Source organism: Ambystoma mexicanum, unplaced genomic scaffold (genome assembly GCF_040938575.1).
Source record: "Ambystoma mexicanum isolate Mex_15411 unplaced genomic scaffold, UKY_AmexF1_1 Mex_scaf66, whole genome shotgun sequence".
Lineage (NCBI taxonomy): Eukaryota > Metazoa > Chordata > Amphibia > Caudata > Ambystomatidae > Ambystoma > Ambystoma mexicanum.
Window position 1 is genome coordinate 626,766 of NW_027182484.1, and position 10,177 is coordinate 636,942.

General features: G+C 35.8%; 4 non-coding genes across 4 annotated transcripts; all 4 read left to right on the top strand.

The window, feature by feature from the left end:
* The first annotated feature begins 1,652 nt into the window (after positions 1-1,652).
* Positions 1,653-1,724, top strand: TRNAR-GCG (transfer RNA arginine (anticodon GCG)). Its single transcript has one exon. It is a non-coding gene; the product is annotated as a tRNA-Arg (tRNA).
* A 1,811-nt stretch (positions 1,725-3,535) lies between these two features.
* TRNAC-GCA (transfer RNA cysteine (anticodon GCA)) lies at positions 3,536-3,607 on the top strand. The gene has a single exon. It is a non-coding gene; the product is annotated as a tRNA-Cys (tRNA).
* Positions 3,608-6,367: 2,760 nt separating this feature from the next.
* TRNAC-GCA (transfer RNA cysteine (anticodon GCA)) lies at positions 6,368-6,439 on the top strand. Its single transcript has one exon. It is a non-coding gene; the product is annotated as a tRNA-Cys (tRNA).
* Positions 6,440-10,105: 3,666 nt separating this feature from the next.
* On the top strand, positions 10,106-10,177 carry TRNAC-GCA (transfer RNA cysteine (anticodon GCA)). The gene has a single exon. It is a non-coding gene; the product is annotated as a tRNA-Cys (tRNA).

The window sequence follows — 10,177 nt, forward strand, 5'->3', positions numbered from 1 at the left end:
ATACAAGCTGTGTTTTACATTCACCCAAGTTCTACTGGTGATATTATCAGTTTGAAATAGTCCATTGGAAGCTCATATGAACGTTATAAAACTGTGGTGGAAACCAAAAATATGCCCTTAATGAAATGTATTAATTTCTCCAGGTGACCAGAAGTGCACTGATGTCATTAGTTTGACAAGTTCCATACAGTCACCCACTCGATCACTTTTTTTAAAAAGGGCAGTTTTTAGCATTCAAGGGTTTAACTCAGTGGTAGAGCGTAGGAATGCAGTTCAAGAAGTCCCTGATTCATAACCATATATCCTCTTCAATAGATCCTGTTAAAATGTTTTTCAACCCAATGTACTGTAAGAAACAATAGGATATATAATCATTTCATATAAAAAACAATGAACAATTGGGTTTAACTATGCTCTTAGCACAAAATCAAAAAACTGCAGTAGAGAAGCAGTTACGTTTTGCAGAATTTGTGCATTTGACAAAAGTTTTTTTTCCATGTTCCAAGATCTACATGTGATACGAAATGTATGAATTCTTGCAATAGAAACCTCACTGTATTTTACCAAGGCAGATAAAGGACATCCTTCACACCCCATATACCTATAAGGAGGGTTTGGTGGCTGAAAATGCTTTGCTTTGATGGTGATTGCATGTTGCTTGCACTTTGTACATATTACTGAATTAGTAAAGGTAAACATTTTAGAACTGCAGGTATAGCTCAGTGGTAGAGCATTTGACTGCAGATCAAGAGGTCCCTCGTTCAAATCTGAGTGCCCCCTGGTCCAACTGTTGCACCTGTAGAAATATTTTTTTAATTGAAGAAAATATTTACAATCTTAGCATTTTATGTAATGAGCAACACCTTTCTATATTTCAAATACTCCTGATCATCTCCTGAAACATAGGGTAAACACCATTAAGCTGTTTCGGATTTCTTCGTATGATAGAAGCTGTGTATTACATTCACCCAAGTTCTACTGGTGATATTATCAGTTTGAAATAGTCCATTGGAAGCTCATATGAATGTTCTAAACCTGTGGTGGAAACCAATAATATGCCCTTAATGAAATGTATTCATTTGTACAGCTGACCAGAAGTGCACTGATGTCATTAGTTCTACAAGTTCCATACAGTCACCCACCCTATCACCTTTTTAAAAAAGGGCGGTTTTCAGCAATCAAGGGTTTAACTCAGTGGTAGAGCGTAGGAATGCAGTTCAAGAAGTCCCTAATTCATAACCATATATCCTCTTCAATAGATCCTGTTAAAATGTTTTTCAACCCAATGCACTGTAAGAAACAATAGGATATATAATCATTTCATATAAAAAACAATGAACAATTGGGTTTAACTATGCTCTTAGCACAAAATCAACAAACTGCAGTAGAGAAGCAGTTACGTTTTGCAGAATTTGTGCATTTGACAAAAGTTTTTTTTCCATGTTCCAAGATCTACATGTGATACGAAATGTATGAATTCTTGCAATAGAAACCTCACTGTATTTTACCAAGGCAGATAAAGGACATCCTTCGCACCCCATATACCTATAAGGAGGGTTTGGTGGCTGAAAATGCTTTGCTTTCATGGTGATTGCATGTTGCTTGCACTTTGTACATATTACTGAATTAGTAAAGGTGAACATTTAAGAAGTGGGGGTATAGCTCAGTGGTAGAGCATTTGACTGCGGTTCAAGAGGACCCTAGTTCGAATCTGGGTGCCCCCTGGTCCAACTGTTGTACCTGTAGAAATATTGTTTTAAATAAATTGAAGAAAACATTTACAATCTTAGCATTTTATGTAATGAGCAACGCATTTCTACATTTGAAATACTCCTGATCATCTTCTGAAACATAGTGTAAACACCATTAAGCTGTTTCTCATTTCTTCGTATGATACAAGCTGTGTATTACCTTCACCCAAGTTCTTCTGGTAATATTATCACTTTGAAATAGTTCATTGGAGGCTCATATGAAAGTTATAAAACTTTGGTAGAAACCAATAATATGCCCTTAATAAAATGTATTAATTTGTACAGCTGCCCACAAGTGCACTGATGTCATTAGTTCTACAAGTTCCATACAGTCACCCACTCTATCACTTTTTTTAAAAAGGGCAATTTTCAGCATTCAAGGGTTTATGTCAGTGGTAGAGCGTAGGAGTGCAGTTCAAGAAGTCCCTGTTTCATAACCATATACCCTCTTCAATAGATCCTGTAAAATGTTTTTGAACCCAATGCACTGTAAGAAACGATAGGATATATCATCATTTTGTGTAAAAAACAATGAACAATTGGGTTTAACTATGCTCTTAGCACAAAATCAACAAACTGCAGTAGAGAAGCAGTTACGTTTTGCAGAATTTGTGCATTTGACAAAAGTTTTTTTTTCCATGTTCCAAGATCTACATGTGATACGAAATGTATGAATTCTTGCAATGGAAACCTCACTGTATTTTACCAAGGCAGATAAAGGACATCCTTCGCACCCCATATACTTATATGGAGGGTTTGGTGGCTGAAAATGCATTGCTTTGATGGTGATTGCATGTTGCTTGCACTTTGTACATATTACTGAATTAATAAAGGTGAACATTTTAGAACTGCAGGTATAGCTCAGTGGTAGAGCATTTGACTGCAGATCAAGAGGTTCCTCGTTCAAATCTGAGTACCACCTGTTGCACCTGTAGAAATATTTTTTTAATTGAAGAAAATATTTACAATCTTAGCATTTTATGTAATGAGCAACACGTTTCTATATTTGAAATACTCCTGATCATCTCCTGAAACATAGGGTAAACACCATTAAGCTGTTTCGGATTTCTTCGTATGATACAAGCTGTGTATTACATTCACCCAAGTTCCACTGGTGATATTATCAGTTTGAAATAGTCCATTGGAAGCTCATATGAATGTTATAAACCTGTGGTGGAAACCAATAATATGCCCTTAATGAAATGTATTCATTTGTACAGCTGACCAGAAGTGCACTGATGTCATTAGTTCTACAAGTTCCATACAGTCACCCACTCTATCACCTTTTTAAAAAAGAGCAGTTTTCAGCATTCAAGGGTTTATGTCAGTGGTAGAGGGTAGGAGTGCAGTTCAAGAAGTCCCTGTTTCATAACCATATACCCTCTTCAATAGATCCTGTTTCAATATTTTTCAACCCAATGCACTGTAAGAAACAATAGGATATATCATCATTTCGTATAAAAAACAATGAACAATTGGGTTTAACTACGCTCTTAGCACAAAATCAACAAACTGCAGTAGAGAAGCAGTTACGTTTTGCAGAATTTGTGCATTTGACAAACGTTTTTTTCCATGTTCTAAGATCTACATGTGATACGAAATGTATGAATTCTTGCAATGGAAACCTCACTGTATTTTACCAAGGCAGATAAAAGACATCTTGTGTATCCCTTATAGTTATAAGGAGGGTTTGGTGGCTGAAAATGCATTGCTTTGATGGTGATTGCATGTTGCTTCCACTTTGTACATATTACTGAATTAATAAAGGAGAACATTTCAGAACTGGGGGTATAGTTCAGTGGTAGAGCATTTGACTGCAGATCAAGAGGTCCCTAGTTCAAATCTGGGTGCCCCCTTGTCCACTCTTTTACCTGTAGAAATATTTATTTAATTAAATAAATTGAAGAAAACATTTACAATCTTAGCATTTTATGTAATGAGCAACACATTTCTACATTTGAAATACTCCTGATCATCTCCTGAAACATAGGGTAAACACCATTAAGCTGTTTAGGATTTCTTCATATGATACAAGCTGTGTTTTACATTTACCGAAGTCCTACTGGTGATATTATCAGTTTGAAATAGTCCATTGGAAGCTCATATGAACGTTATAAAACTCTGGTGGAAACCAATAATATGCCCTTAATGAAAATGAAATGTATTCATTTGTCCAGCTGACCAGAAGTGTACTGATGTCATTAGTTCTACAAGTTCCATACAGTCACCCACTCTATCACTTTTTTTAAAAACGGGCAGTTTTCAGCATTCAAGGGTTTATGTCAGTGGTAGAGGGTAGGAGTGCAGTTCAAGAAGTCCCTGTTTCATAACCATATACCCTCTTCAATAGATCCTGTTAAAATGTTTTTCAACCCAATGCACTGTAAGAAACAATAAAATATATCATCATTTCATATACAAAACAATGAACAATTGGGTTTAACTATGCTCTTAGCACAAAATCAACAAACTGCAATAGAGAAGCAGTTACGTTTTGCAGAATTTGTGCATTTGACAAAAGTTTTTTTTTCCATGTTCCAAGATCTACATGTGATACGAAATGTATGAATTCTTGCAATGGAAACCTCACTGTATTTTACCAAGGCAGATAAAGGGCATCCTTCGCACCGCATATACTTATAAGGAGGGTTTGGTGGCTGAAAATGGTTTGCTTTGATGGTGATTGCATGTTGCTTGCACTTTGTACATATTACTGAATTAATAAAGGTGAACTTTTCAGACGTGGGGTATAGCTCAATGGTAGAGCATTTGACGGCAGATCAAGAGGTCCCTAGTTCAAATCTGGGTGCCCCCTTGTTCAACTGTTTTACCTGTAGAAATATTATTTTAATTAAATAAATTGAAGAAAACATTTACAATCTTAGCATTTAATGTAATGAGCAACACATTTCTACATTTGAAATACTCCTGATCATCTCCTGAAACATAGGGTAAAGACCATGAAACTGTTTAGGATTTCTTCATATGATACAAGCTGTGTTTTACATTCACCCAAGTTCTACTGGTGATATTATCAGTTTGAAATAGTCCATTGGAAGCTCATATGAATGTTATAAAACTGTGGTGGAAACCAATGATATGCTCTTAATGAAATGTATTAATTTGTACAGCTGACCAGAAGTGCACTGATGTCATTAGTTCTACAAGTTCCATACAGTCACCCACTCTATCACCTTTTTAAAAAAGGGCAGTTTTCAGCATTCAAGGGTTTGACTCAATGGTAGAGCGTAGGAGTGCAGTTCAAGAAGTCCCTGTTTCATAACCATATACCCTTGTCAATACATCCTGTTAAAATGTTTTCCAACCCAATGTACTGTAAGAAACAATAGGATATATCATCATTTCATATAAAAAACAATGAACAATTGGGTTTAACTATGCTCTTAGCACAAAATCAACAAACTGCAGTAGAGAAGCAGTTACGTTTTGCAGAATTTGTGCATTTGACAAAAGTTTTTTTTTCCATGTTCCAAGATCTACATGTGATACGAAATGTATGAATTCTTGCAATGGAAACCTCACTGTATTTTACCAAGGCAGATAAAGGACATCTTTTGTACCCCTTATACTTGTAAGGAGGGTTTGGTGTTTGAAAATGCATTGCTTTGAGGTTGATTGCATGTTGCTTCCACTTTGTACATATTCCTGAATTAATAAAGGTGAACTTTTCAGAACGGGGGGTATAGCTCAGTGGTAGAGCATTTGACTGCAGATCAAGTGGTCTCTAGTTCAAATCTGGGTGCCCCTTTGTTCAACTATTTTACCTGTAGAAAAAAAACATTTACAATTTTAGCATTTGATGTAATGAGCAACACATTTCTACATTTGAAATACTCCTGATCATCTCCTGAAACATAGGGTAAACACCATGAAACTGTTTAGGATTTCGTCATATGATACAAGCTGTGTTTTACATTCACCCAAGTTCTATTGGTGATATTATCAGTTTGAAATAGTCCATTGGAAGCTCATATGAATGTTATAAAACTGTGGTGGAAACCAATAATATGCCCTTAATGAAATGTATTAATTTGTACACCTCACCAGAAGTGCACTGATGTCATTAGTTCTACAAGTTCCATACAGTCACCCACTCTATCACCTTTTTAAAAAAGGGCAGTTTTCAGCATTCAAGGGTTTATGTCAGTGGTAGAGCGTAGGAGTGCTTTTCAAGAAGTCCCTGTTTCATAACCATATACCCTTTTCAATAGATCCTGTTAAAATGTTTTACAGCCAAATGCACTGTAAGAAACAATAGGATATATCATCATTTCATATACAAAACAAGGAACAATTGGGTTTAACTATGCTCTTAGCACAAAATCAACAAACTGCAGTAGAGAAGCAGTTACATTTTGCAGAATTTTTGCATTTGACAAAAGATTTTTTTTCCATGTTCCAAGATCTACATGTGATACGAAATGTATGAATTCTTGCAATGGAAACCTCACTGTATTTTACCAAGGCAGATAAAGGACATCCTTCGCACCGCATATACTTATAAGGAGGGTTTGGTGGCTGAAAATGCTTTGCTTTGATGGTTGCTTGCACTTTGTACATATTACTGAATTAATAAAGGGGACCTTTTCAGAACTGGGGGTATAGCTCAGTGGTAGAGCATTTGACTGCAGATCAAGAGGTCCCTAGTTCAAATCTGGGTGCCCCCTTGTTCAACTGTTTTACCTGTAGAAATATTATTTTAATTAAATAAATTGAAGAAAACATTTACAATCTTAGCATTTTATGTAATGAGCAAAACATTTCTACATTTGAAATACTCCTGATCATCTCCTGAAACATAGGGTAAACACCATGAAACTGTTTAGGATTTCTTCATATGATACAAGCTGTGTTTTACATTCACCCAAGTTCTACTGGTGATATGATTAGTTTGAAATAGTCCATTTGAAGCTCATATGAATGTTATAAAACTGTGGTGGAAACCAATAATATGCTCTTAATGAAATGTATTAATTTGTACAGCTGACCAGAAGTGCACTGATGTCATTAGTTCTACAAGTTCCATACAGTCACCCACTCTATCACCTTTTTAAAAAAGGGCAGTTTTCAGCATTCAAGGGTTTAACTCAATGGTAGAGCGTAGGAGTGCAGTTCAAGAAGTCCCTGTTTCATAACCATATACCCTCGTCAATACATCCTGTTAAAATGTTTTCCAACCCAATGTACTGTAAGAAACAATAGGATATATCATCATTTCATATAAAAAACAATGAACAATTGGGTTTAACTATGCTCTTAGCACAAAATCAACAAACTGCAGTAGAGAAGCAGTTACGTTTTGCAGAATTTGTGCATTTGACAAAAGTTTTTTTTTCCATGTTCCAAGATCTACATGTGATACGAAATGTATGAATTCTTGCAATGGAAACCTCACTGTATTTTACCAAGGCAGATAAAGGACATCTTTTGTACCCCTTATACTTATAAGGAGGGTTTGGTGGCTGAAAATGCATTGCTTTGAGGGTGATTGCATGTTGCTTGCACTTTGTACATATTACTGAATTAATAAAGGTAAACTTTTCAGAACTGGGAGTATAGCTCAGTGGTGGAGCATGTGACTGCAGATCAAGAAGTCCCTAGTTCAAATCTGGGTGCCCCCTTGTTCAACTGTTTTACCTATAGAAAAAAACATTTACAATCTTAGCATTTGATGTAATGAGCAACACATTTCTACATTTGAAATTCTCCTGATCATCTCCTGAAACATAGGGTAAACACCATGAAACTGTTTAGGATTTCGTCATATGATACAAGGTGTGTTTTACATTCACCCAAGTTCTACTGGTGATATTATCAGTTTGAAATAGTCCATTGGAAGCTCATATGAATGTTATAAAACTGTGGTGGAAACCAATAATATGCCCTTAATGAAATGTATTAATTTGTACAAATGACCAGAGGTGCACTGATGTCATTAGTTCTACAAGTTCCATACAGTCACCCACTCTATCACCTTTTTAAAAAAGGGCAGTTTTCAGCATTCAAGGGTTTATGTCAGTGGTAGAGCGTAGGAGTGCTTTTCAAGAAGTCCCTGTTTCATAACCATATACCCTCTTCAATAGATCCTGTTAATATGTTTTTCAACCCAATGCACTGTAAGAAACAATAGGATATATCATCATTTCATATACAAAACAATGAACAATTGGTTTTAACTATGCCCTTAGCACAAAATCAACAAACTGCAGTAGAGAAGCAGTTACATTTTGCAGAATTTGTGCATTTGAAAAAAGATTTTTTTTTCCATGTTCCAAGATCTACATGTGATACGAAATGTATGAATTCTTGCAATGAAAACCTCACTGTATTTTACCAAGGTAGATAAAGGACATCCTTCGCATCCCATATACTTATAAGGAGGGTTTGGTGGCTGAAAATGCATTGCTTTGATGGTGATTGCATGTTGCTTGCACTTTGTACATATTACTGAATTAATAAAGGTAACCTTTTCAGAACTGGGATTATAGCTCAGTGGTAGAGCATGTGACTGCAGATCAAGAGGTCCCTAGTTCAAATCTGGGTGCCCCCTTGTTCAACTGTTTTACCTATAGAAAAAAACATTTACAATCTTAGCATTTGATGTAATGAGCAACACATTTCCACATTTGAAATACTCCTTATCATCACCTGAAACTTAGGGTAAACACCATTAAGCTGTTTAGGATTTCTTCATATGATACAAGCTGTATTTTACATTCACCCAAGTTCTACTGGTGATATTATCAGTTTGAAATAGTCCATTGGAAGCTCATATGAATGTTATAAAACTGTGGTGGAAACCAATAATATGCCCTTAATGAAATTTATTAATTTGTACAGCTGACCAGAAGTGCACTGATGCCATTAGTTCTACAAGTTCCATACAGTCACCCACTCTATCACCTTTTTAAAAAAGGGCAGTTTTCAGCATTCAAGGGTTTAACTCAGTGGTAGAGCGTAGGAGTACAGTTCAAGAAGTTCCTGTTTCATAACCACATACCCTCATCAATAGATCCTGTTCAAATGTTTTTCAACCCAATGCACTGTAAGAAACAATAGGATATATAATCATTTCATATAAAAAACAATGAACAATTGGGTTTAACTATGCTCTTAGCACAAAATCAACAAACTGCAGTAGAGAAGCAGTTACGTTTTGCAGAATTTGTGCATTTGACAAAAGTTTTTTTTCCATGTTCCAAGATCTACATGTGATACGAAATGTATGAATTCTTGCAATGGAAACCTCACTGTATTTTACCAAGGCAGATAAAGGGCATCCTTCGCACCGCATATACTTATAAGGAGGGTTTGGTGGCTGAAAATGGTTTGCTTTGATGGTGATTGCATGTTGCTTGCACTTTGTACATATTACTGAATTAATAAAGGTGTACTTTTCAGAGGTGGGGTATAGCTCAGTGGTAGAGCATTTGACTGCAGATCAAGTGGTCTCTAGTTCAAATCTGGGTGCCCCTTTGTTCAACTATTTTACCTGTAGAAAAAAAAACATTTACAATCTTAGCATTTGATGTAATGAGCAACACATTTCTACATTTGAAATACTCCTGATCATCTCCTGAAACATAGGGTAAACACCATGAAACTGTTTAGGATTTCGTCATATGATACAAGCTGTGTTTTACATTCACCCAAGTTCTACTGGTGATATTATCAGTTTGAAATAGTCCATTGGAAGCTCATATGAATGTTATAAAACTGTGGTGGAAACCAATAATATCCCTTAATGAAATGTATTAATTTGTACAAATGACCAGAGGTGCACTGATGTCATTAGTTCTACAAGTTCCATACAGTCACCCACTCTATCACCTTTTTAAAAAAGGGCAGTTTTCAGCATTCAAGGGTTTATGTCAGTGGTAGAGCGTAGGAGTGCTTTTCATGAAGTCCCTGTTTCATAACCATATACCCTCTTCAATAGATCCTGTTAAAATGTTTTTCAACCCAATGCACTGTAAGAAACAATAGGATATATCATCATTTCATATACAAAACAATGAACAATTGGGTTTAACTATGCGCTTAGCACAAAATCAACAAACTGCAGTAGAGAAGCAGTTACATTTTGCAGAATTTGTGCATTTGACAAAAGATTTTTTTTCCATGTTCCAAGATCTACATGTGATACGCAATGTATGAATTCTTGCAATGGAAACCTCACTGTATTTTACCAAGGTAGATAAAGGACATCCTTCGCATCCCATATACTTATAAGGAGGGTTTGGTGGCTGAAAATGCATTGCTTTGATGGTGATTGCATGTTGCTTGCACTTTGTACATATTACTGAATTAATAAAGGTGAAATTTTCAGAACTGGGGGTATAGCTCAGTGGTAGAGCATTTGACTGCAGATCAAGAGTTCCCTAGTTCAAATCTGGGTGTCCCCT